Source organism: Anolis sagrei, chromosome 2 (assembly GCF_037176765.1).
Source record: "Anolis sagrei isolate rAnoSag1 chromosome 2, rAnoSag1.mat, whole genome shotgun sequence".
Lineage (NCBI taxonomy): Eukaryota > Metazoa > Chordata > Lepidosauria > Squamata > Dactyloidae > Anolis > Anolis sagrei.
Window position 1 is genome coordinate 131518264 of NC_090022.1, and position 22555 is coordinate 131540818.

The window sequence follows — 22555 nt, forward strand, 5'->3', positions numbered from 1 at the left end:
CCCTTCAAGCTCTCCCTTCCGGCCTCGGAGGAGGATCAACGCGGGTTCAAAGGGAATCCGAATGAAAGAAAGTCGTAGGAAAAACAAAGGGGCAGCCAGAAGAAATCAAGCCTGTCCTTCCTTTCGCGCCCGATTCCTCCCTGAAAAGAGGCGGAAGCCGAAGCCGGGCTGTGGACCTTTGTGCCTCCGCTCCGGCTTCTTCCTTTGCCTCTCGGCCCACAACAAACCCTCGCTCTGGCTCTGCCTTGGCCGCCCAGGGCATGGAGTGGGGAAGAAACGAGGGATTGGAGGGACCCGGGAGCAAGCTTTCCCTTTCCCTCCTGCCTCCGAAGGAACCCAGGGCTTCCCTGCCCTGGCTGAGAAAAAGAAGCCCACGTTTCGAGTCAGAGAAGCCCTCTCCCCTTGGCTCGGATGGCGGAGGGGAGGCGCCATCTTCCCGCTTTCCCTTTCCTTCCTTTCCTCTTTTCCTTTCCTTCCTTCCTTTCCTCCTCTTCCTTCCTTCCTCTCCTTTCCTTCTCTTCCCTTCCTTCCCTCACGTCTTCCTTCTTTCCTTTATCTTTCCTTCCTTCCCCTTCTCTTGTATTCCTTCCTTCCTTTCCCTGCTTCCTTTCCCTTCCCTTCCTCTCCTCCTGATCCCGGGCCCAGCCTCGTCGCGGAAAGCGTGGCCTGGCTTGCCTCTTCGGAGGCGCCTTGGAAATCAAGCCCCGCTCGCTCCTCTTGGCTCGCTGGATTGCATTGTGAAGAGGGGAAAGGAGAAGGCGACGAATAATAATAATAATAATAATAATAATAATAATAATAATAATATCAACAGAGCCCTCTCCACCATTTCTGAGCTAAACACGAGGCGAGGAAAGGCGAGGGGGTTGTCCAAGGGGTAGCAATGCCCCTGTGCAGATCCCCAGCGGAGCCAGACAAAAGGGGCGCCGGGATCCGGAGGGCGGAAGGGCCTCCTCCTCCTCCTCCTCCTCCTCCTCGTCGTCTCTCTCCTGGCCGCTCCCTCCTGGCCAGCCGGGCCCTTCGTTCCCTCTTTTGTTAACAGGAAAGTCAATCCCTTTAATTAAAAATCGTTGGACAAATCTATCTCCTTCCCGAGCAGGAATATACTTTCTGCGCCGAATTTGCCAAGCTATCGATAGAGGCTCCCGCGGCCCGGGTCTGGGGTAATTTGATTTGAAAGAAGGAGGAAGGAAGGAAGGAAGGAAGGATGGAAGGATGGAAGGAAGGATGGGGAAATAAACCAGAGGGAATTGGATAATGCATATATATGTCTGAAGCCTTGCTTGTTTACCCGGGTGCGCGCGCCCTGAGGGGCTTCCCCACAGCCCCTTCCCCTCCTCCACTGGTTTTGGGAGAGCCAGGCAAGGGCCCTTTCCTCAGGAGCCGGGCCCCCACTGGAAATACATTCGTCTTGTAACGTGAACCTGGCCCACAGCGTTCCTCAACCCGAAGGAAGTTCCTTCTGGGGAGAAAGGGCTCTGCCTCATTGTTGGGGGCTCTTCTGCCTTCCAGAGGGAAACCAAGCGAGGCCCAAACAAAGCAGTGGGATTTCCCGAGGAGGAAAGGACTCGGCCTTGAAAACAGGCCTGGAAAATGAACAACAGGAAGAATAACCACCTAGGAATGCAGCAATCGAGGAGAATTTTTTAAAAGGCTATTTCAAAGTAAATTTAACACTAGGTTCTTTATTTTTCAAAAAGCGTTGGGCGAAGGCGAGATTCAGAGGCAACTTTTCCACACAACCCTTCCTAAAACGGAGGAAAATTATTAGCCTCCTTTCATACTGCCTCTCCTTTTCTTTCCTTCCTTCCTTCTTTCTTTCTTTCTCTCGCTCTCGCTCTTTTCCTTCCTCCTTTCCTATCCTTTCCTGGTTTTGAGCCCGAGGTCTCTTTTTCGAGGCTGCCTCTCCAAATCCACTCACCCGGGAATAAAACCAAACGACTATATTGGGATTTCTTTCTTTCCCGAGAAGGTGAAAATGATCCAAAGCACCAGAGCAAACGTTGGAACCAAGTCTTTCACCGGAAAAGACAAAATAATATATTTTAAGGAGGGGGGGGAAATACTCACTACAAAACCCTTCCCTCTAAAATGTACCTTGTTATAAGGTCCTTCCACACAGCCATACAACCCAGAAAATCAAGGCAGAAAATCCCACATTATCTGAATGTGGAGCCCAATAACCCAGTTCAAAGCAGATATTGTGGGATTTTCTGCCTTGACATTCTGGGATCGAGGGCTGTGTGGAAGAGCCCCTAGATCTGCTCTGATGGGCCTTATTTTGGCTTGTTTTTCAAAGGCGGGCGACTGGTGAATGATTTCCTAAGCTCCAAGGCCTCTTGGAAAACGTTGGGAGGCCCTCCAGGCAGCAGCCAAGTCCCAAAGACATTGAGCAACAGACCAGAGGATCTCTCAGCGGGGCACCGGCTGGGCTTTCTCAAAGAAGGATCGGTGGGGCCTTTTTCTTTTCAAGGTCTCTGGGTCCGGGTATAGGAGACCTTTTGAGCTTTTCCAAACATGGGGCTTTAACTGAAGAGGGAGAAGAGATTCTTGATTCAGTGGCCTCGAGGAAAAGTTTCTGGGGAGTCTTGAACCTGGAAGGAGTCGTGTTTTGAAGGGAAAGCTGTTGTGGGCTTTTGCTCCCCTTCGAAAATAAATCTGGAGAAGAGGGTTTCGGTTGGTTGTTTTTCAGGAGAATAATCTGCTTGTTTTAAAATGACAGGGAATATGGGAAAAGTCGAAGTGGGTCTGGAAGGGAAGGGTGCAACGTGGGTTAGGGGAAGGAAGGCCCAACAAAGGAGTGTGTAGACCCGGGGCCCTTCCACACAGCCCTGTATCCCAGAATATCAAAGCAGAAAATCCCACAATATCTGAGTGTGGACTCCGATAACCCTGTTCAAAGCAGATATTGTGGGATTTGCTGCCTGGATATGCTGGGATCTAGGGCTGTGTGGAAGGCTCCCCGGTCTCCACCGCCCACAGAATACAGTTGGAGTTGGATTATTGGGCAGTGTGGATCCATTTGGTTGGCCTTGGAAGGAAATCTCCCCGAAGGCGGCCATTCAGGGGAAGGAGGAGGAGGAGGAGGACGCGCCGAAGGAGAGGCGAAGGCGAGGGAGAGAGAAAGAGAGAGAGTGAGAGAGGCTCCACAAAGACAAACAATGAGAGCAAATCGAGACAAAACAATTACTTACAGATCGCCGCTTTCCTGGGTCAAAGTTCTGTTTAACAAACCGCAGAAACAAAACGCCGAAAAGGAGGGGGAGGTTGTGGGGGGGGGGGGGAGCGGGGGAAATATCCACTTCGCTGCGGAAAATGTGGGGCAGCCGAGAGGCTCCAGTCCAGGGTTGGGAAAAGGCTTCTCTCAGAAGACGGGTGGGAGGTTTCTCTCTTTTGCAATCCCCCCTTTAACACAGACGTGCTCGCTCTCCTTCCTTTCGTTGGAGTTCCCTTTCTCTCCCTACCAGGCGGAAACGGGAGGATTTGGTGTGTGTGTGTGTATGCGCGCGTGTGCCAGAGAGACCCCCAACTCTTCCGCCCTTCTTCTTCCTCCTCCTCCTCCTCCTGGCTTCTTCTCCTTCTCCTTGCTATTCGGCGGCGCCGGCGTGGGCCCGGCCTTGGCTGGGTCTCCGTGGCCCCTCTTCTCTCCCCGACCTGCCCGCGCGGAGTAAATCCATTCAATTAGGGCACCCGAACGGAGCTGGAGGCTCTATAATCTCAAATTTATGGCCGGATGACGTGCCTCCCTCTCCCACAATGGAGACCAGTGACATTAAACAGAAAATTGATGAGAGAGAAGCGAAATCTAATCTCTTTTCCCCACTTCTTCTGCCGCCGACGCCGAGCCATGGCTGTGGCCGCCGCTGCTTAGCCCCCCCCCCCTTTCCTTTCCGAGAGAGAGAGAGAGAGAGAGAAGGCGGGGTGGGGAGGGCGAGGAAAGGGTTTCTCTCTCTCTCTCTCTCTCTCTCTCTGGTCTTTGGCTGCGGTGGGTGTGTTGGGCTGAGCCTCCCGAGGCGAATCCGCCCCGAAGCATTGATTCCTGGCCCCCTTTTTGCGATCCCGGAGCAGCTCAGGTAGGTCTCAGGACGAGATCGCAGGGGGAGGAATAAAAATAATCTATTTCTCCACTTCTCTCTTTCTCTCTGTCCTTGGATTCCCTCTTCTTTTGGAGCCTAGGGACTTACCGGGCCGGGCTGGGGTTTTGGGGAGCCTAGTTGCATCGCCTCCCTGCCTTTGGGGAGGGGGACCTCGAGGAGGGGCTCTCGGGAGGAAACCTTCGTAACCAACACGGGAAGTTTGAGACTCGCATTTCCACGCGACTACATTCCACTGTGTGTTGCCAGATAGGCGCTGGATGCGTCTTCAAATGGGGTGGGGTGGGGGATTGTGTGTGTGTGTGTGTGAGAGAGAGAGAGAGAGAGAAAGGCCCCTTCCACACAACCCTATATTCCAGAATATGAAGGCAGAAAATCCCACATTATCTGAGTGTGGACTCAGATAACCCAGGGCCCTTCCACACAGTCCTATATCCCACAATATCTGTGGGATTTTCTGCCTTGATATTCTGGGATACAGGGCTGTGTGGAAGGGCCCCACTTCAAAGCAGATATTGTGGGATTTTCTGCTTTGATATTCTGGGATACAGGGCTGTGTGGAAGGGCCACACTTCAAAGCAGATATTGGGCATTTCCACACAGCTCTATATCTCAGAATATCAAGACAGAAAATCCCACAATATTGTATCTGCTTTGAACTGGGCTATCTGAGTCTGCACTCAGATATTGTTGGATTTTCTGCCTTGATATTCTGAAATAGAGGGCTGTGTGGAAGGGCCCCTTTCAAAGCAGACATTGGCCCCTCCACCCAGCCCTTTATCCCAGGATATCTAGGCAGAAAAATCCCACAATATTTGCTTTGGACTGGGCTGAGTCCACACTCATATAATGTGGGATTTTCTGCCTTGCTATTCTGGGATAGAGGGCTGTGTGGCAGGGCCCTGAGATAACCCAGCTCAAAGCAGATATTGTGGGATTTTCTGCCTAGGTCTTCTGGGGTATAGGCCTGTGTGCAGGCCCGTAGCCAGGATTTTGATTGGGGGGGGGGTGAGTTTGATTGTTGGGGGGGGGGGGGGGCTGAGCGTGAGTGAAAGAGGGTCTACCCTAGCAAACCTTTTGTATCGTTACCCCAATACCCCCATGCATATGGGATATGTTGAGTATGGTGATCAGATCATGATATGAATAAACATAACAGTTTAAGTAATGTACCAGTAAGGCCTTTTCGCAGATCACCATGAGAATTTCGGGGGGGAGGGGCTGAAGCCCCCAAAGTCCCCCCTCCTGGCTACATGCCTGCCTGTGTGGAAGGGCCCAGAGTCAGCCCTAGCAAGAAAGGGATCCAGACCAAGCAACGTCCCTCTTTGCAACGGAAAGCTCCAGCCATGGAAGGAAGGGGGGAGGGGAGAGAGAGGAAATCCCAGCTCCCCCACCTTCCAAAACAGAAGAGGAAACTCAGATGTGCAGTCCTCGCTCCGTGTGAGTGTGCGTTGCAATCCCAGCCACACAAACGCGGGCGGAGAGTCTCCCTCCCCCTGCCCAGAAGCCCTTCCTTCCCCATGAAATGCAATGCAATGGAAAACATTTCAGAAGCGCTGCAAGGGGGGGGGGGGGGGGGAGAGGAGGAGGCTGTGGAGGGAGGAAAAGAGCCGTGAGGACGTTGCCCAGAGAAGTTCCTCTGACTCCCCAGTGTCTCTCCTTCGCTCCCTCCTCACCGTCCTCGTCTGGGATGAGTTTACAACTCGGCGGCGGCAGCCCTGCCTCAGCCACAACAACCAGGATCTGCGGGATCTTGCCGCCTCCGGGCAGAGTTTGCAAGGCCTGGCAGGGGCCACCCGGCAGCTCGGGCTCTGGCTTTGCTCTCCTTTCGCCTGGCATCACAAGGACCCAAGGATTTCTCCCCGCTCCCTGCCCCAGTTGGATTTCACCGAATCACTCAAAATCACAACACCTTCCCAGATCCTGGTGACACAGAAGCAGAGCATCCATTCCCATTATGACACAGGGTAGGGCCAACCCAAGAGGAACCTGTCTCCTCCTCCTCTGTTCCTTCATTTATAACTATCAGCATGTTTATATAATCCTGCTTTAGGATCTCAGAGGAAATGGTTTCAAAGCTCATGGAGAAAAGGGGACAAGCATTGGCTTCCTTTCTATCTCCCTTTTCAACAACATTAACCAGTCCAAGACTTGTGGGTGGCAACTTCACATGGGTTTTGGGGAGGACCTTATCTGGAGGGCCACCCCCTCCCATACTACAAAATTTCTACGGGGTGCCTTGACTTGACACTTTTCTACTCTTCTGAGCTTCTGAACTTGCTGACCAAAAGGTTGGCAGTTGGAATGTGGGAAGCGGGGTGAGCTCCCATTGTTCGCCCCAGCTCCTGCCAACTTACCAGTTTGAAAACAAGTGTGAGTAGATCAATAGGTACCACTTCTGTGGGAAAATAACAGCGCTTCATGCAGTCATGCCAGCCACATGACCCTGGAGGCGTCTAAGGACAACGCCGGCTCTTCAGCTTAGGGCCCTTCCACACAGTCCTATATCCCAGAATATCAAGGCTGAAAATCCCACATTATCTGCTTTGAACTGGAATATATGGCAGTGTGGACTGAGATAACCCAGTTCAAAGCAGATATTGTGGGATTTTCAGTCTTGATATTCTGGGATGTAGGGCTGTGTGGAAGGGCCCCTAGAAATGGAGATGAGAACCACCCCCCAGAGTCAGACACGATTAGATTTAATGTCAGGGGAAAACTTTACCTTTATTTTTACTCTTCTCAGCCCTATAACCTTATCAAAATGAATTTGATCAGAGGCAGAACACGCATAGCAGGCAGCCAAACTGTTTTGGCATCTGAAACAGAAACTCCTTGAAGAATCTCTCTCTTCTCCTGGTTGTGAAAAGGTAATCAAGTAAATGGCTTCACTATTTGCAGCTCTTTCACTGGAAACAGTGGCTTTGCTCTGCATTATAGTAGAGCTTGCTCTGTTGGAAGCCAACAGAGCAGGCTTCAAGGCCATTCAATGCTAACCAAGGTGGCCAACTGCAGCATTCATACTTGCCTCCAACAGACAAGAGTTCTTTCTCCCATCCTGGACATCCTACAGATATATCAACCCCAACTTCTCTAGTTTCCAACAGACCTCATAACCTCGGATAATGCCTGCCATAGATGTGGGCGAAACATCAGGAGAGAATGCTTCTGGAACATGGTCATACAGCCCAGAAAACTTACAGCAACTCACAGTGAATTTAACCTATTTCCCTATGTCAGGAGAGAATGCTTCTGGAACATGGCCACGCAGCCCAGAAAACTCACAGCAATTCACAATGAGTTTAATCTGTTTCCCAACGACTGGAAAACTAGTCATACTATCAGATTTCTTCTGAAGAAAGTGGAAAGCAATGTGATTTTGAAAGAAATGCAGAAAGAAGGAACAGATCTAGCATGGCGAACAGAGTAAGCACATTCTCAAGCCAGAAGCTTCACAAATATGGGACTCCAGGTAAGTTCTTGCTCCAGAGCACACAGAGTGTTTCTTGACCCATTCTCTGTCTTCTAAGGCCTATAGCTGTGCTCATGTTTCAGAGCGGGTGAGTCCTCTATTCTCCCTCCCATTTTCTAACATGAAATCAGAATGAGTTTGACCACTCCTGTTCTAAACATATTCTTTGTATAGATAGGACTGGCTCAGCAACGACACTGTAGAAATTAATGCGGGTTGACACCACTTTAACTGTAATGGCCCAGTGCACCAAACAACAGTCCCTTGTAAAACTACAACTCTCATAGCATTGGGGCAGGGCAGTTCAAGTGGTATCAAACTGCTTTACTTCTGCAATGTAGGTGTACCCATAATCCTGGGTCCAAGCCTTAGACTCCATTCTTATTGACTTGCTTGGCTACAAAAACTGGAAAGCCAGGGCCAGCCTAAGAGAACTGACTCTGAGGCAGAACACACAGAGCAGCCAAACTGTTTTGGCATCTGAAACAGAAACTCCTTGAAGAATCTCTCTTTTCTCTTGGTTGTGAAAAGGTAATCAAGTAAATGGCTTCACTATTTGCAGCTCTTTCACTGGAAACAGTGGCTTTGCTCTGCATTATAGTAGGGCCTGCCCTGTTGGAAGCCACCAGGAACTGTCCTGCCAATACAATAAATGACCCATCAAGCCAAAGAAGGTTTCACCAGCCTTTTATGGCACCAGCCCCTGCCTGGGTTTATGCCTGTCAAGGGCTATTTGAACACTAAGTCACCAAACATCTGCAAGGCCCTAAAACAGGGTGAGTAGCATTCAGTGCAGTCTAAAAACCTCTGTAGGGCTGAATTTGGTCCATCTCCGCCTTTGTGTATAGATAGTCTCAGGTGAGGATGTTCTGGAGCCCTGAGGGTCACGGTGCCCCATTTCAGCATCCTCTAGAGTTCTGGTAGACTGCACTATGGTTGCAGCTGCTATTTTATTTATTTACGTGATATATTTATCACCTCTCAACACATTGGGCCCTCAAGGCAATGCACAATTTTGCATTTACCAGAAGAGACATCATGCCAATCTCAGTGGTCTTTAGGGTCCCCCCCCCCCAATGGGTGGGGACTAAAATGACTAAAGCATTTTATAAGACATTTGGAATCTGTTTTGGGGTCTTTGTGTCCAGGTGAAATACATGGGAGGTTTTAGATGAGAATGGAAGTGGCATTGGGAGCCTTGGTGGGCATTATTAGTAGTCGAAACTGATGCACTGCACCCCTTTAAAGCATTCCCACCCCTGTTGCGGATAATTGGATAGGCCTAATGTAGTTTTTTAATTCAAACCTCAGCAGAAACTATTAACATGGGCTTTCTACTTGTTATTGAGGTTTTAGAGAACTGCATCTACCAAAGCAAAATGTCTCTCTGTATTTATCTGCTATGTCCCAGCATTTCGCAAGCCTCCAATGGAGGCAAAGCAACAATGTTTAGCTCAGTTTAATAGTTGAAGACCAGAAAGACTGTCCCCTGAACAAAGCAGAAAGCAAAGACCATTGAGGGAAATGCCCCAGAGTACATTGCCTGAGAAATGCAGCTTGAATATCTTATCTACTTGGAGAAGAATGTGGGTATTTAATTGGATTCAGAAGTAGTTATATGCACTGGATTGCAACCAGGGGCAAAAAGGGTGAGTTTTCTCTTGTGTAACTTAATCTGGATAAAGACCACATGCCCCTTTGCCGATCTTTATCTGGGAACACCCTTTGTGCTGCTTTGACTCTCCCTGCATTTTCTTTCCCCCAAAAACTCTCTTTCCAGATCTCCTATTAGGCAGAACGAGACACCTTTCTGGCACCTTGGTAAACATGTTTATGATAAATGGGTCACCCTACATCCCTAAATCAAGTTGCTGCCCTTCTATGAGGTAAAAGTAAAGGCAAAGGTTTCCCCTGACATTAAGTCTAGTTTAGTGTCCAACTCTAAGCCAAGGAGCCTACGTTGTCCACAGACACCTCCAAGGTCATGTGGCCAGCATGACTGCATGGAGTGCAGTTATCTTCTCACAGAAGCTGTACCTATTGATCTACTCACATTTTCATGTTTTCAAACTGCTAAGTTGGTTCTATTAGATACAGAACTTATTTCAATATATGGAACTGGGGGCAGTTTATTTCTCTCAGGAAGCAAAACATATTGGGCTACTCCTGGTTAACTGCATTTTATCTCTTTGGAAATGCCTTTTTGAAGATTTTTTTTAACATTCAGATGGGCCCATATCTCTTTTTGTAAGTGAACACAACTTTAGAGGAGATACATCTACCTTAATTAGATCATATACAGACTGTGATATACAGGTTGCATTAGATTGTTTTGTTGTTGTTATTTGTCATCAAATTAATTTTGATTTCTGTTGAATTTATGAACGTGATACATCAATGAGCCCTTCTCCTCGAAAGTCCAGGTTTTGCACATTCAGGGCTCTGGCTTCCTTTACTTAATGAAATCATCCATCATGTTGACCTCCCCCTTTTTTTTTTAGTTCTGCTGCCTTCAAGGTTTCCTAATATTATTGTTTTTTTCATTGAGTCACGTCATCCAATGATATGTCCAAAATATGATAGCCTTAATTTGAACTTCTGCAAGGCCTTAAACTCTCAGTAGTCCTAACTAAACCCTATAAAATCACTTATTGTGAGGTAACATTTAAATAAACTTTGTTGATTGATTGGTCTAATCTAGATGAGAGTAAGAACAGGATTCAGACCCAAGGAATAAACTTCATTAGATGCAAATGAGACTTCCTTCTCAGCAAATATGCACAGTATTGCTCTGTTAAGCAGCTTTCATACGTCCCACTTGCTTCTGTTTAATCTAGATATGTCCTGAATCAATCTAGATATGCCTAAGATTGCTCCGAGAACCTGACAAAACAAAAGAAAAATGAACCTGGAGTGGCTGTCTAAAGCCACAGTCATTGGGGAGGGATAGTGTAATTCTGAGCCAAAGCCAAGCACATTGGGAAGACATTCTTGTTTGGGTAGTTATTTTTGGTTCAGCGTTATGGTAAAACATATGAGAAGACAGATTGATTCAGGAACATCAGAAAAGCTCAGAAAGTGTGTGGGTGGCATGATGTGGGGGGCAGAAAAGCCAGAAAAAAAGTGAAATCTTCTACAGATTATTTATAGCACTCTGTTTTAAAAGTGGCAAAACATTTCCCTCTGCTTTCTATGTTTCTGGTGCTCATCTTGGAAGCAGATGTGGTGCTGTCCTTAGAAGGCGATCTGGGATCAAATCCATGCACTGATGTCAAGATAGATGACCTTGGGATCATCACTCTCGGTCCAGATGCTGGTATTATAGATAAATGGTAACTTTTCCAAGCCAGAACATAGCCTTCAATGTTTCTAAGCATTTTCCATAAACATAGTTAGAAACATGTTTTTTTTCTTACAAGTAAAATTAAAAATAATAGAATCATAGAATCAAAGAGTTGGAAGAGACCTCATGGGCCATCCAGTCCAACCCCCTGCCAAGAAGCAGGAATATTGCATTCAAAGCACCCCTGACAGATGGCCACCCAGCCTCTGTTTAAAAGCTTCCAAAGAAGGAGCCTCCACCACGCTCCGGGGCAGAGAGTTCCACTGCTGAACGGCTTTCACAGTCAGGAAGTTCTTCCTCATGTTCAGATGGAATCTCCTTTCTTGTAGTTTGTAGCCATTGTTCCGCGTCCTAGTCTCCAGGGAAGCAGAAAACAATCTTGCTCCCTCCTCCCTGTGGCTTCCTCTCACATATTTATACATGGCTATCATACCTCCTCACAGCCTTCTCTTCTTCAGGCTAAACATGCCCAGCTCCTTAAGCCGCTCCTCATAGGGCTTGTTCTCCAGACCCTTGATCATTTTAGTCGCCCTCCTCTGGACACATTCCAGCTTGTCAGAGTCAGAATCAGTAATTCTGTGTGAAAGTGCAAAAAAATCAGATACCATTTGGGATTTTGCCTATTTGGATTATATATCTGTTTGATTTAAAACTGGTTTACCCAGTGATTGTTATGTGATTTCAGCTTCCACAAGAACTCTGGGTTCGAAGCCTGGTGTGTCAAGTTTCCCAAAGGCCAGATGTGACAAAGACAGATTGAAGACAAAACTAGAGGTTTTATTCCCAATGACCAATGAGGATGTCAGCATAGACCACACTCCAAAAAACTGACATACTGCAATTGCAAATACATAGTTATATTTATTGCATTTTGACAACTATTCGAGAATACCACACTAGCTCCTGATTGGTCCAGGAAGTGTCTGGCTAGGATCCACTCCCATTTTTGGTCCAGGGCTTTATCCAATGTCATTGCTGGTTAGTCTCCACCATGGTTGGAAACTTGAATAAACTGTCACTGGATTATTTACAAAAGTGTGTCCATTTATTGATCTGCTCATGAGAGGGACACGGTCAGAAAGCAATGTGGTGAGGCAAGTGATAATGTGCTGAAATGTGTATGGATACCTCAGCTCCAGTTAATACGTATAACGGTGCCAGTCCAGATAAACAAAAGGGTGCTTTAGGATGTTGGCCATTTCAGTGGGATCCCCAAGGATGGGTCTGATTTGGCAACTCAGACAAAGAAGTGTTCCCAGAAATAAATCCAATCATATCAGGATAAACAGAAAAAGGTCCAAAATTACATAAACCCATTGTGTGTCCCCTGAGTTTTCCTGGGCATAATAATAATAATAATAATAATAATAATAATACACTTTATTTATATTCCACCCTTCTCCCCTAGTGGACTCAGAGCAGATTACAGAATTTATATACATAGGCAAACATTCAGTGCCTTGACAATCATATACAATGAGACACACAAACACAAACAAAGGCAGAGGCTTCTCTTTTAAGATAATTGGGGGATTACATCCTGAAGTCCAAGATGTGGTGGGGCAACATTACAAGGCAATTCACAAAAAGGTTACTACAGGACAAATGGAAAAGGCAATGCAGGCTCACTGTATGTTCCAATGGAGCCACGTCTCCTAATTTATGATTCTGGGGTCTAATTTTTTAAAAAAAACATTTGACCATCAAACAATTATTTGGTTGACAATCCAAATTTTGGTAAGGTCAGTTTCTGTTCTGGACAAATTATTATGATAAAGGGGCACATATTTAAAAGGCTTTTAAGATGTGTAATTGACCCTATCATTCCCTTTGGAAAAGAGGGATAAGCCCCAAGAATGCAAAAGGGAGGCCTGTTCCATACTGGAAAGCTCACAGCAAGCTCAGAAGCCTGTATGTTTGTTCCAAATGGCATCTAAAGATATGAGCTGGAAACAGAGACCACAAATCAGGAACTGGATGCAGAATTAACAAATCCAGCTTGAGGCCTCTACATTCATTGGACATCAGCAGATGCATTTGGTTCTCCTGGGATGATTCTGGTTAGATTGAGGGCCCTTCCACACAACCCTATATCCCAGAATATCAAGGCAGAAAATCCTACAATATCTGCTTTGAACTGGGTTATCTGAGTCCACACTGCCATATATCCCAGTTCCAAGCAGATAATGTGGGATTTTATTGAGCTGTGTGGAAGGGGCCTCGGAGAGTTGGCCTATCACTCCAAGGAATCAAGTACAATGGTTAGTCATTATGTTCCTTATTATAAATGATTTGGAAGTCCTTGATGAACTGGAAAGACTTCCAAAATGGGGTGACTATTTTGCACATCTTCAATACTGTTTCCTTCCATTTTGAATACAGTTTCCATCCACAGAAATAGTATGGTCTAGGCATACACAAGAGAACATTCTGCTTCTTAGACACAATTCAGATTTGCCAGATGTGTATTTACACTGTAGAATTAATGCAATTTGAAATCACTTAAAACAGCCATGGCCCAACGCTATGGAATTCTGAGAGTCATAGGGCCCTTCCACAGAGCCCTGTATCCCAGAATATCAAGGCAGAAAATCCCACAATAGCTGAGTTTGGACTCAGATAATCCAGTTCAAAGCAGATATTGTGGAATTTTCTGCCTTGATATTCTGGGATACAGGGCTGTGTGGAAGGGCCCGTAGTGAAGCATCAATAATATTTTGCAGTGAAGGCTTATGATATTGTAAAATGGCAGCTCTCACTATTTCATGGCATTAAGCCATGGCAGTTAAAGTGGTGCCAAACTGCATTAATTCTACCATGTAGATTTGCCCCCAGAGAGGGCTTGGGTCTTATTAAGAAATGTAAAGCTTCTTTCTAGGAAAAAACCCCAGAAAAAAAAAATCAACTGATATAAGTCTTCTCTCATATGTCAGAGTCTCCATATCAGTTACTGATGTGGAACATATCTTCCATCCACATATCTTCAGATTTTGCAAGGCATCTCTACCATCAGCCCTTATAATTGGTCATGCTGGCTGGAATTAATGGGAACTGGCATTCATCAGTAATGTTAATTCCACCATTTTTCTGCTTTTACTTAAGATAATGTTACTAGATTTTCTTCAGCTACTTAAATATATTCCAAAGAAATTCCAAAAAGTATATTAAGAGGAATTTGAAAAAAAAAAAAAAAAAGCTTTACATGAAAATGATTTGAACCTGAAAAGCTGAATTTGTTATTTTGCTCTATTTGGAAACTGCAATTCAACATTGAACTACAGCTAGCTTCTAGCTCCTTGCAAAGGTTAAGGTAAAGGTTTCCCTCTGACATTAAGTCCAGTTGTGTCCGACTGGGGTGTGGTGTTCATCTCCATTTCTAAGCCGAAGAGCCGGCGTTGTCCGTAGACACCTCCAAGGTCATGTGGCCGGCATGACTGCATGGAGCATCGTTACCTTCCCGCCGGAGCAGTACCTATTGATCTACTCACATTTGCATGTTTTTGAACTGCTAGATTGGCAGAAGCTGGGGCTGACAGCGGAAGCTCACACCGCTTCCCGGATTCGAACATGTGACCTTTTGGTCAACAGGCTTAGCAGCTCACTGGTTTAACCCACTGCACCACCAGGGTCTCCTTGCAAAAGTTATCTCACCTTATTTTTTTAACATGGAAATAAATGGAAGACTTCCATGGAAATCTGTTTGAGTATTACATGTGGATTTTTACTTTCATTATCTGGCTCTGCGGCTACTGTGGGAAGTAGAATTTTGGATTAGTGACTGGAATAATTTGCTCTTCGTATAGTCTCAATTGTCTTGTAGATAAGTAGAGACTTTGCAAGAAGCAACCGCAAAATGCCAGCTGGTAGTGAGCCCCGTGTGGTGTAGTAGTTGGGTCTTGGACTAAGATTCTGGGGAAATAGGGGCAATTTAGCCTTGTGTAAATATGTCCTAGGGCAGCCCCGGATTCTGCATGCTTCTGTAGAATCTGGAACCATTCTTTAGACGGCCCAGGAGCACATCCACTCTGCTGGAGTGACCTTTATCTCACCTTTGCTGTGCTACTAAGGTCCTGGGTGCTGCGGGCACCTCTATTGATGTCAGAATAGGGGTCCATGTGGCCAGCAAAAAAGAGGGTGATCCTAGCTCCTCCTTGCTGGTCATGTAATTAAAATGTATTTTACAGAAATGCTTTGCTATGTAGCTTTTATGGAACTGATTTTTAATATGTGTATTTGTGCAATTTTTATAGTATTTTGTGTTTTTGATTGTGCTGTGACCCACCTCAAGCCATGGGGAGAGGCAGGTAAGAAATAATAATAATAATAATAATAATAATAATAATAATAATAATAATTTGAAACACAACAGGATTAGTACACAGCAAACAAGGTCACTATGCTGGCTATTGTACTGGATCACACGTCAAACATTTCCCAGGTATCTAGGACTGTGTGACGTAATGGTGAGTAATTCATGCAGATCCCAGTAGGGTGGCCTTTTAGCAGCTGACAGATGGTAATTCTGTCAGCGCTGATTGTGTTTAAGTGCAGGCCAAGGTTTTTAGGCACTGCACCCAATGTGCTGATCACCAGTGGAACCACCTTTACTGGCTTGTGCCAGAGTCTTTGAAGTTTATATTTTAATCCTCATATCATGTCAGCTTTTCCAGTTATTTCTCTTCAATCTTGCTGTTGCCTGGGATTGCAACATCGACAATCCATACTTGGTTTTTTAACAGGATTGTGAGGTCAGAACTATTGTGCTCAAAAAATCTGTCAGTCTGAATTTGGAAGTCCCAGAGTAGTTTGACGTGTTCATTTTCTATTATTATTATTATTATTATTATTATTACTATTACTATTATTATATTTTACTGACACAAAAATACAGTATGTCACAGCAATTGAGATCTATATGCTGGATTTCGTATCACAAAATCACAAGATGAACACTTCCCAAGTGTCTAAGACTGTGTGATGTATTTTCATATGATGCACGCAAATCCAAGTAAGGTGGTCTTTTGCAGTTGACACATCGTGACTTTATAAATGTTTATTGTTTCAAAATGCCGGCTGAGATCTTTTGGCACGGCACCCAGTGTGCCGATGACCACTGGGACCACTATACAGAGCCTTTGCAGTTCGATTTTGAGGTCTTGATAACGGCTTTTATTATTATTAGAACATCTCATTCAGTAGAGGCACCCATGATGGAGCTCCTTGACTAGCCATGACAAGTGGTGGCAGCAACTTGAGCACATTCTTTCCCCTTTCCCAGTGCTAATCAGTGCACAGCGTGTGTTAAGCCTGGAAAGTGAATTGGTCTGAATTGGACATGATCACACTGCTCAGACTGTCCTAAAGACACCTGATACTCTACAGTTTCCATCAAACTCCAGAGTATCCCCTAATTTGTCAAAAGTAATGAAAATCAATTTAAAGCAATTTAAAGCAAAACAAAAAACCCCAACTCTATCAAAACCCTGCAATATCTACCAGAAGCTGTTGTGAGTTATGGGTACATCTAGTGGGCCATACAGGATGAGTCCAGGGATTTTGTCTGAGTGTCATGCAACTTTTAAAGCAGAGGGCTGGTTCACAGTCCCTCAAACTATAGTTTGAAAAAAAAATGAACGAATTCCTATTCACATGGCACATATGTTATTAATGTATGTGAAAGAATAATACAATATTTAAAATGAAGAACAATGTTAATTGACGTAAACAATATTTCAATGGGAAGTGTGGGCCTGCTTTTGTCTGTTGAGATAGTCAAGCTAATTGGGATTGTTGTTGTGTGCCTTCATGTTGTTTCAGACTTACGCCAAAACTAAGTCTAAAGTTTAGGGCGGTGGGCAGGTAAATGACCTTGGAGGGCCACAGTTTCGGGACCCCTGGTAAAGACAAATTCTAGGGTTTGAATCCCCAATGAGCCATACAAGCCTACTGATGACTTTAGGTTATTAACATTGTCATAATAATAATAATGTAATAAAATCTTATTTCTATTCTGCCCTCTCTCTCCAAGGCGAATCAGGGCGGTTAATTGAAAGGCTCATGACAACAAACAGCAAATGTTGAATTTAGCTTAAAATACATGTTCCTTGATGATATATAATTTTGTGAACAATGCAATGTATTGTGAACAGCATACAGACCCATGATAATAATCAAGTTAGTCCCCTTTAGGCAATGATATAGAGGAAATAGCTCATGAATTAAGGCGGCACCTTTCTTTCCTCATTCAACTGGAGCCTTGCATGTAGAACAGGATGAAATGTTGTCCTCAGACTGTACTCTGGATATATCCTGCAGTTGTGGTTGACAAGGATGAACTGACACCGGAGGAGTAAGCCATGGTGTTTTTGACATATAATAGAAGCCCCATCTCCCTGATTTCGGAATGCAAGCTTTTGATCTTTTGGAGTTGCATCGATTCCTTTCATCCACATTTGTGTCACTGGAAATCTGTTCCCTGACAAGGAATTTGATTTCTTGAAGTAAAGTTGGAATTTCTGCCAGAGAGATCACTGAAGACACGGCTACTATGCTCTGCATAGCTTTCTCCCTTCCGCCAACTGCCCTTTGCCACCCTGTTCCCACACCTCTCTCTACGCAGCCTGTGTCTGCCTCCATATTTACTTTCCATCAACACAGCCTTGTCATAATATTGGAATTCTGCAAAAATCCAAACACTGCAATCAGATAGAATTAGGCAAGTCACACTCCCACTGTTTCAAGTTCCCTGCTGTAAAACAGGGGGGAAGAAGAAAGACTTACCTCAAAAGGTATTTGGAAGAGAAATTATACAAAGGAATCAAAAGCACATATCACCCAGGGCCCCTCCACACAGCCCTATAGCTCAGAATATCAAGGCAGAAAATTCCACACTATCTGAGTGTGGATGCAGATAACCCAGTTCAAAGTATATATTGTGGGATTTTCTGTCTTGATATTCTGGGAAATAGAGCTGTGAGGAAGGGCCTCCAGAATATCAAGGCAGATAATCCACAATATCTGCTTTGAACTGGGTTATCTGAGTCCACACTGCCATATAATCCAGTTCAATGTGGATTTTATACAGCTGTGTGGAAGGATCCTAAGTGTTCGTATGCATACTTAGGACCCAGTGAAGACACTGGGTCTTACATTTGAGTCAATCTACCTGGCATTACGCAGTAAGGCAGTGTAGCTCTAATTATCTTCATAGGATGGGGCTACATTTTTATGCACGTTCACTTGAAAGCCATGAAATCAAAGGGTTTTACTTCCATGGTTGTGCGCTCACAGGATCCGATTGCTAAAATGTTACATAAATTTTTCATACAGTAAATAATTATATCAACATTGGCTGCACTCCTGTACACAGTGAGGCTGCTTAACTCCCACTGAATGCAATGCAATTTTAAGTGGCTGAACTGTGCACAGGACTACAGCCCATATCCATAATTCACCCTGAACACAGAATGTGCTTTCTGTGTTTTTATTAATCATGCAGATTTGCTTTCTGTGTGATCAGAGCTCTCCATATTACACATGACAGTAAAATGACCCTTGTTGCAAGGAAGAGCCTCACCCCCATTTTACAGATGGAAGCCTGGAGAGCAATTTGCCCAGGGGAACAAAGTGGAGCCTGCAGCGAAGCAAGGAGGGAGTAATCGCCTGCCCCTCGGTGTATGTGTCCTAAGCCACTGGCCTATCTTTGTGCTCACCATCGTGATTAAGTATTTCCCGCTGACACACACACGTAGATTTTGGCAGCGTCTGTGATTTCTGTTTTGGAACAAGGGCTGTGGCCCTGAGAGGGGGAAAGAAAAAGAGCCAACTTAACTCCTATTAGCCACTGCCATTGTATCAGATGTGTTAATAATCGGGTTTGCTAATGCAATTGCTACCACGATGCGAAAATCCGACTGGAAAATGTATTAGAGCAATTATCCCTCTTACTACCTCAGCCTGGTGTAGCATTAATATTCAATTTTGATGTGGAAGTCCTATTATGTTAATGACTTTTGTGACAAAAGTCGTTAATGTAAGACTTTTTTTTTAACGGCACAGCATTAGCTGGGTTGAATACCAACGTGACATCGGGTAAGTCTAACAAGATAAAACAGAAACTTGCCATCGCTGCACCGTGCAGTTCCTTAACATATTCTGAGTGTGTTAGCGAGAGCTGCCATTACCTCCCTACAATGGGGAATGATATACACTACAAAGTCAATAATTCGACAAGACCCAGCCTTGTCTAGCGAGAGCTCTAGTTCTTCAAAACCACAGCCTGCTATTAGAATCTCAAATAAAAGCCTGTGGCAAAGGCAGTTTGCTGCAGCTCTATGATTATAGAAGCATCCGTCCAGCTGCAATAGTGGGCTGTTGAATTTGGAGTCCCTTGGAGCAAAACCCACAAAAACCCCTTGTTACAAGGCACATGCTCATGGTTTCTCCAAAACTCAGATTTCTGATGGTCCTGCATTAACTGCACCATTTGCTGCTCTAAATAACAGGTGTTCAAAAAGCTGAATCAGGAATGGAAAACACAGATAGAAAATGTGTTGTCGAAGGCTTTCATAGCCAGAATCACTGGGTTGCTGTGAGTTTTCCTGGCTGAATGGCTATGTGTCAGAAGCCACTGGCCTATCCTGAAATTTCATCCTGAAATTTCTATCCACATCTATGGCAAGCATCCTCAGAGGTGTGAGATCTGTTGGAAACTAGGCAAGTGGGGTTTATACATCTGTGAAATGTTCAGGGTTGGAAAAACAATTTTTGTCTATTTGAGGCAAGTGTGAATATTGCAATTGGCCACCTTGGTTAGCATTGAATGGCCTTGCAGCTTCAAGGCCTGCTTGCTTCCTCCTGTGGAAATCCTTTGTTAGAATGGAATCCTTTGCCATAGATGTGGGTGAAATGTCAGGAGATAATGCTTCTGGAACATGGCCACATAGCCCGGAAAACTGACAACAACCCACAAATAGAGAACTTAGTACTTCACCTTGAACAGTGCACTGGACTGATGCACTAGCAGGAAGCTGCAATTCATCATAATATTGGGGGTAAATGGGTAGGCTGTTCCTGCTGCTTTTCAAAAATTGTTGCTGAGCAGGATCAGTGGGAAAGTGTGGCTAAGATGGTGAATTTCCCCACCTCAAAGAAGCATCCTTGAAGATTTGCCGTGAATGTTATCTAAGTTAGAAGGGCAACACATTTGAGACCTCCGAACTTCCTTCTTGATTTTTTGTTGCATTTGGAAGCAGCTGATGTGGGCAAGAAGCATTGTTCCTCCCCTTTCCTCTGTACATTTTAACAAGGCCTGAGCAGCAGCATCAACAGCTGAACTGAGGGCTGTGTTAGTTGATAGGTGGACATTTTGAAATTACACTTCAGGTCTTAAGCCATGATTTCAAAGGTGCCATAGCAGCCTTGCATGGGCTGGTAGCCACTGCTCTTTACAAGAAATTCAGAAATCAGCATGTGGGACATTCTTGATGGAGTTAAAGAGAGGAAGCATAAGGCTGCACTGGAGGATTCTAAATTGTATATAAGAGAAGAAGAATTGAGAATGTGAGAAGGAGAATTGAGACCCTTTAGCTGCAGCCTGCCTATCAGAGATTGCTATAGCCTGCAATCTCATTTTAGGAGCCCAAAAGAACCCTGGACACCTTCAAAAGCCTCTGCCCTCTAATTATTTTTTGGGAATTGTTCTCAAATAGCTCCAAACTTCTCCAGAATAGTTTTAAAATATGGCAATATTTGTAGATCTCATTTCCCTGATCTTGCAACCATTTGAATACATTTCCCCATGGCTTATTTTTGGCCAAAAATGAAACCAAAGTGCTACAACATGACCTTTAGTTTGTTAGAGTTGCTCTGGGTGGTCTGGCCAGAGAAGGAACAAAAGCTGGTCCCCACGCTGGTCCAGGTGCCCACCCTTCCCTATGGAAGCAATGGTGGATGGACGGTGGAGGAGTGAAGTTAAAGGCCTTGGTTTGGACCACCAGTAGTGTTAAAGCGGTGGTTTCATTTTCAACTGTAATGAAATGGAGAACAAATGAATGTGGCATCTCTTCCTCCCCGCACGCACCCCACCGCCCCTGCTTTCCCTCACTGCCTTGCTATCTTGCTTGTAGCATGCCTCACTGTGCATCTTTGCCAGACATTTTAAAGGTCAGTGTCATCCATGCAGGTCTGGGAAAGTTCGGAGCAGTGTGGCAGAGCGAGGATAATGTCCCCAATTCATTATTCTGACTCAGGCCCTTTTCATTTCTGCTCTGAATCACCACTCCATCTCCCCCACCCCACCCGGTGTGAGCTCTACCTTCTCCTCCTTCCTTTTCTTCTTCCCCACCTTAAGAAACAAAACAGATATGTAAGGTTGGCAAGATGAAGTGCTCTCTGCTAATGTCTGCCTGTGATTCAGCCCAAAGGGCTTGGCAAAGAGACTGCATGGAAGATGCTGCGAAGCAAAAGAACACAAATGAGTTTAAGAGACACCTTGATTTATTTCGAGAGTGGAGGCACAAGGGGAGCTGGGGACGGGAACGTAGGTACTTGGTGGGAGGTGGAAATTTGGGAGAGAGGGAGGTTGAATATATTGGGGGAGGCATTTTAGAGAAGTAGATGTGCAGACAGGGACATTTTCTTTTCCCAGAAATGTATGTTCTTAAAGATTGGGGGGAGGAAATCGGAGTGGTAAAACACCACGCCACTATCCATAAGCGTCCCTTGACCTATCTGGGCCTATGTCTTTATCTCTTTGTTTGCCTGTCTTGTTTTTCCCAAGATAATACCCATCTAGATGGGCCAATCGGCTCTGCAGACCACTCCCTGCTTTTCGTTGCTGCTGGGATTTACTTCCGCTCCAGCTGCAGAAAGGTCAGTCAGCAAATAGGCAATAGGGTGTCCTGAAGTGAATGCATGCCTTTTCTCTTCTGGCCAACAGTACAAATGCATTTGACACGGCCCATTGCTGTGTTCTGCAAAATGCCCTTGGGTGTGGAGGGACCCTGCTCCATCTTGGAAGACGTGTGGAAGAGGCAGGCCAAAGGACGCTATACTGCCCCCCTCCATTTAATCACCATATGATAATTTTTCAGTGCACCTATTTTTCTGACCAGCCCGCATTTTTGCCTATTGAGTATTCACTGTCATTTAACAGTTCCTTGGCTTTTACTGACTTGGTGTGCATGCCAAAGGAACAAATCCTTCGGCTTATTTAAAAAGAGTGAGACGGTCAGGGTTGGCCTACCTTGACAACATTTCTTATCGTTTTTAATGAGGCCTCAGAAAGTAGCCACAACCCATACTCATAAAACGTATAGCTTAGTGCAACTTAATTTTGCTTTTGAGCAATAAAAAGTTTTGGAATTTGCTGAGAACAGAAATGACCTTAGATAGCAGGTGCTGGAAGGTATGGGGCACTGATGTGGTGTGAAAAGGACAGGACTTTGTGGGGCTTAGGACTCCTGTGTTAGCTTCCAGCCCCAGAAGAATTTTCGTCAATCTCCACTGTTTAAATAAGATTTAATTGCTCATCTCAAAGCAGGTTAAGAAGGCATAATTTTATCCTTTGCCTCAGACAGCAAAAAATCTTGCTCTGGCTCTATTGTACTAAAATCTTTTTGCTCTCTACAATTATTTGTGTGTGTA

General features: G+C 45.1%; 1 protein-coding gene and 1 long non-coding RNA gene across 4 annotated transcripts in view; one reads left to right on the forward strand and one right to left on the reverse strand.

Moving 5' to 3' along the window:
- Window positions 1-4334, reverse strand: part of BAHCC1 (BAH domain and coiled-coil containing 1) — a 125930-nt gene extending 121596 nt beyond the window's left edge. For 2 of the 3 annotated variants that reach the window (XM_067463866.1, XM_060764270.2), the window contains exon 1: window positions 3195-3896. The gene's annotated coding sequence lies outside the window, so the exon portion shown is untranslated. Of the gene's footprint in view, window positions 1-3194; window positions 3897-4184 lie in introns of those variants that run through there. The other variant, XM_060764271.2, reaches the window with a different exon arrangement.
- Window positions 3942-11944, forward strand: LOC132768427 (uncharacterized). Its single transcript, XR_009630706.2, has 3 exons — window positions 3942-4073; window positions 10787-10898; window positions 11595-11944. It is a non-coding gene; the product is annotated as an uncharacterized lncRNA (long non-coding RNA).
- Window positions 11945-22555: the final 10611 nt, after the last annotated feature.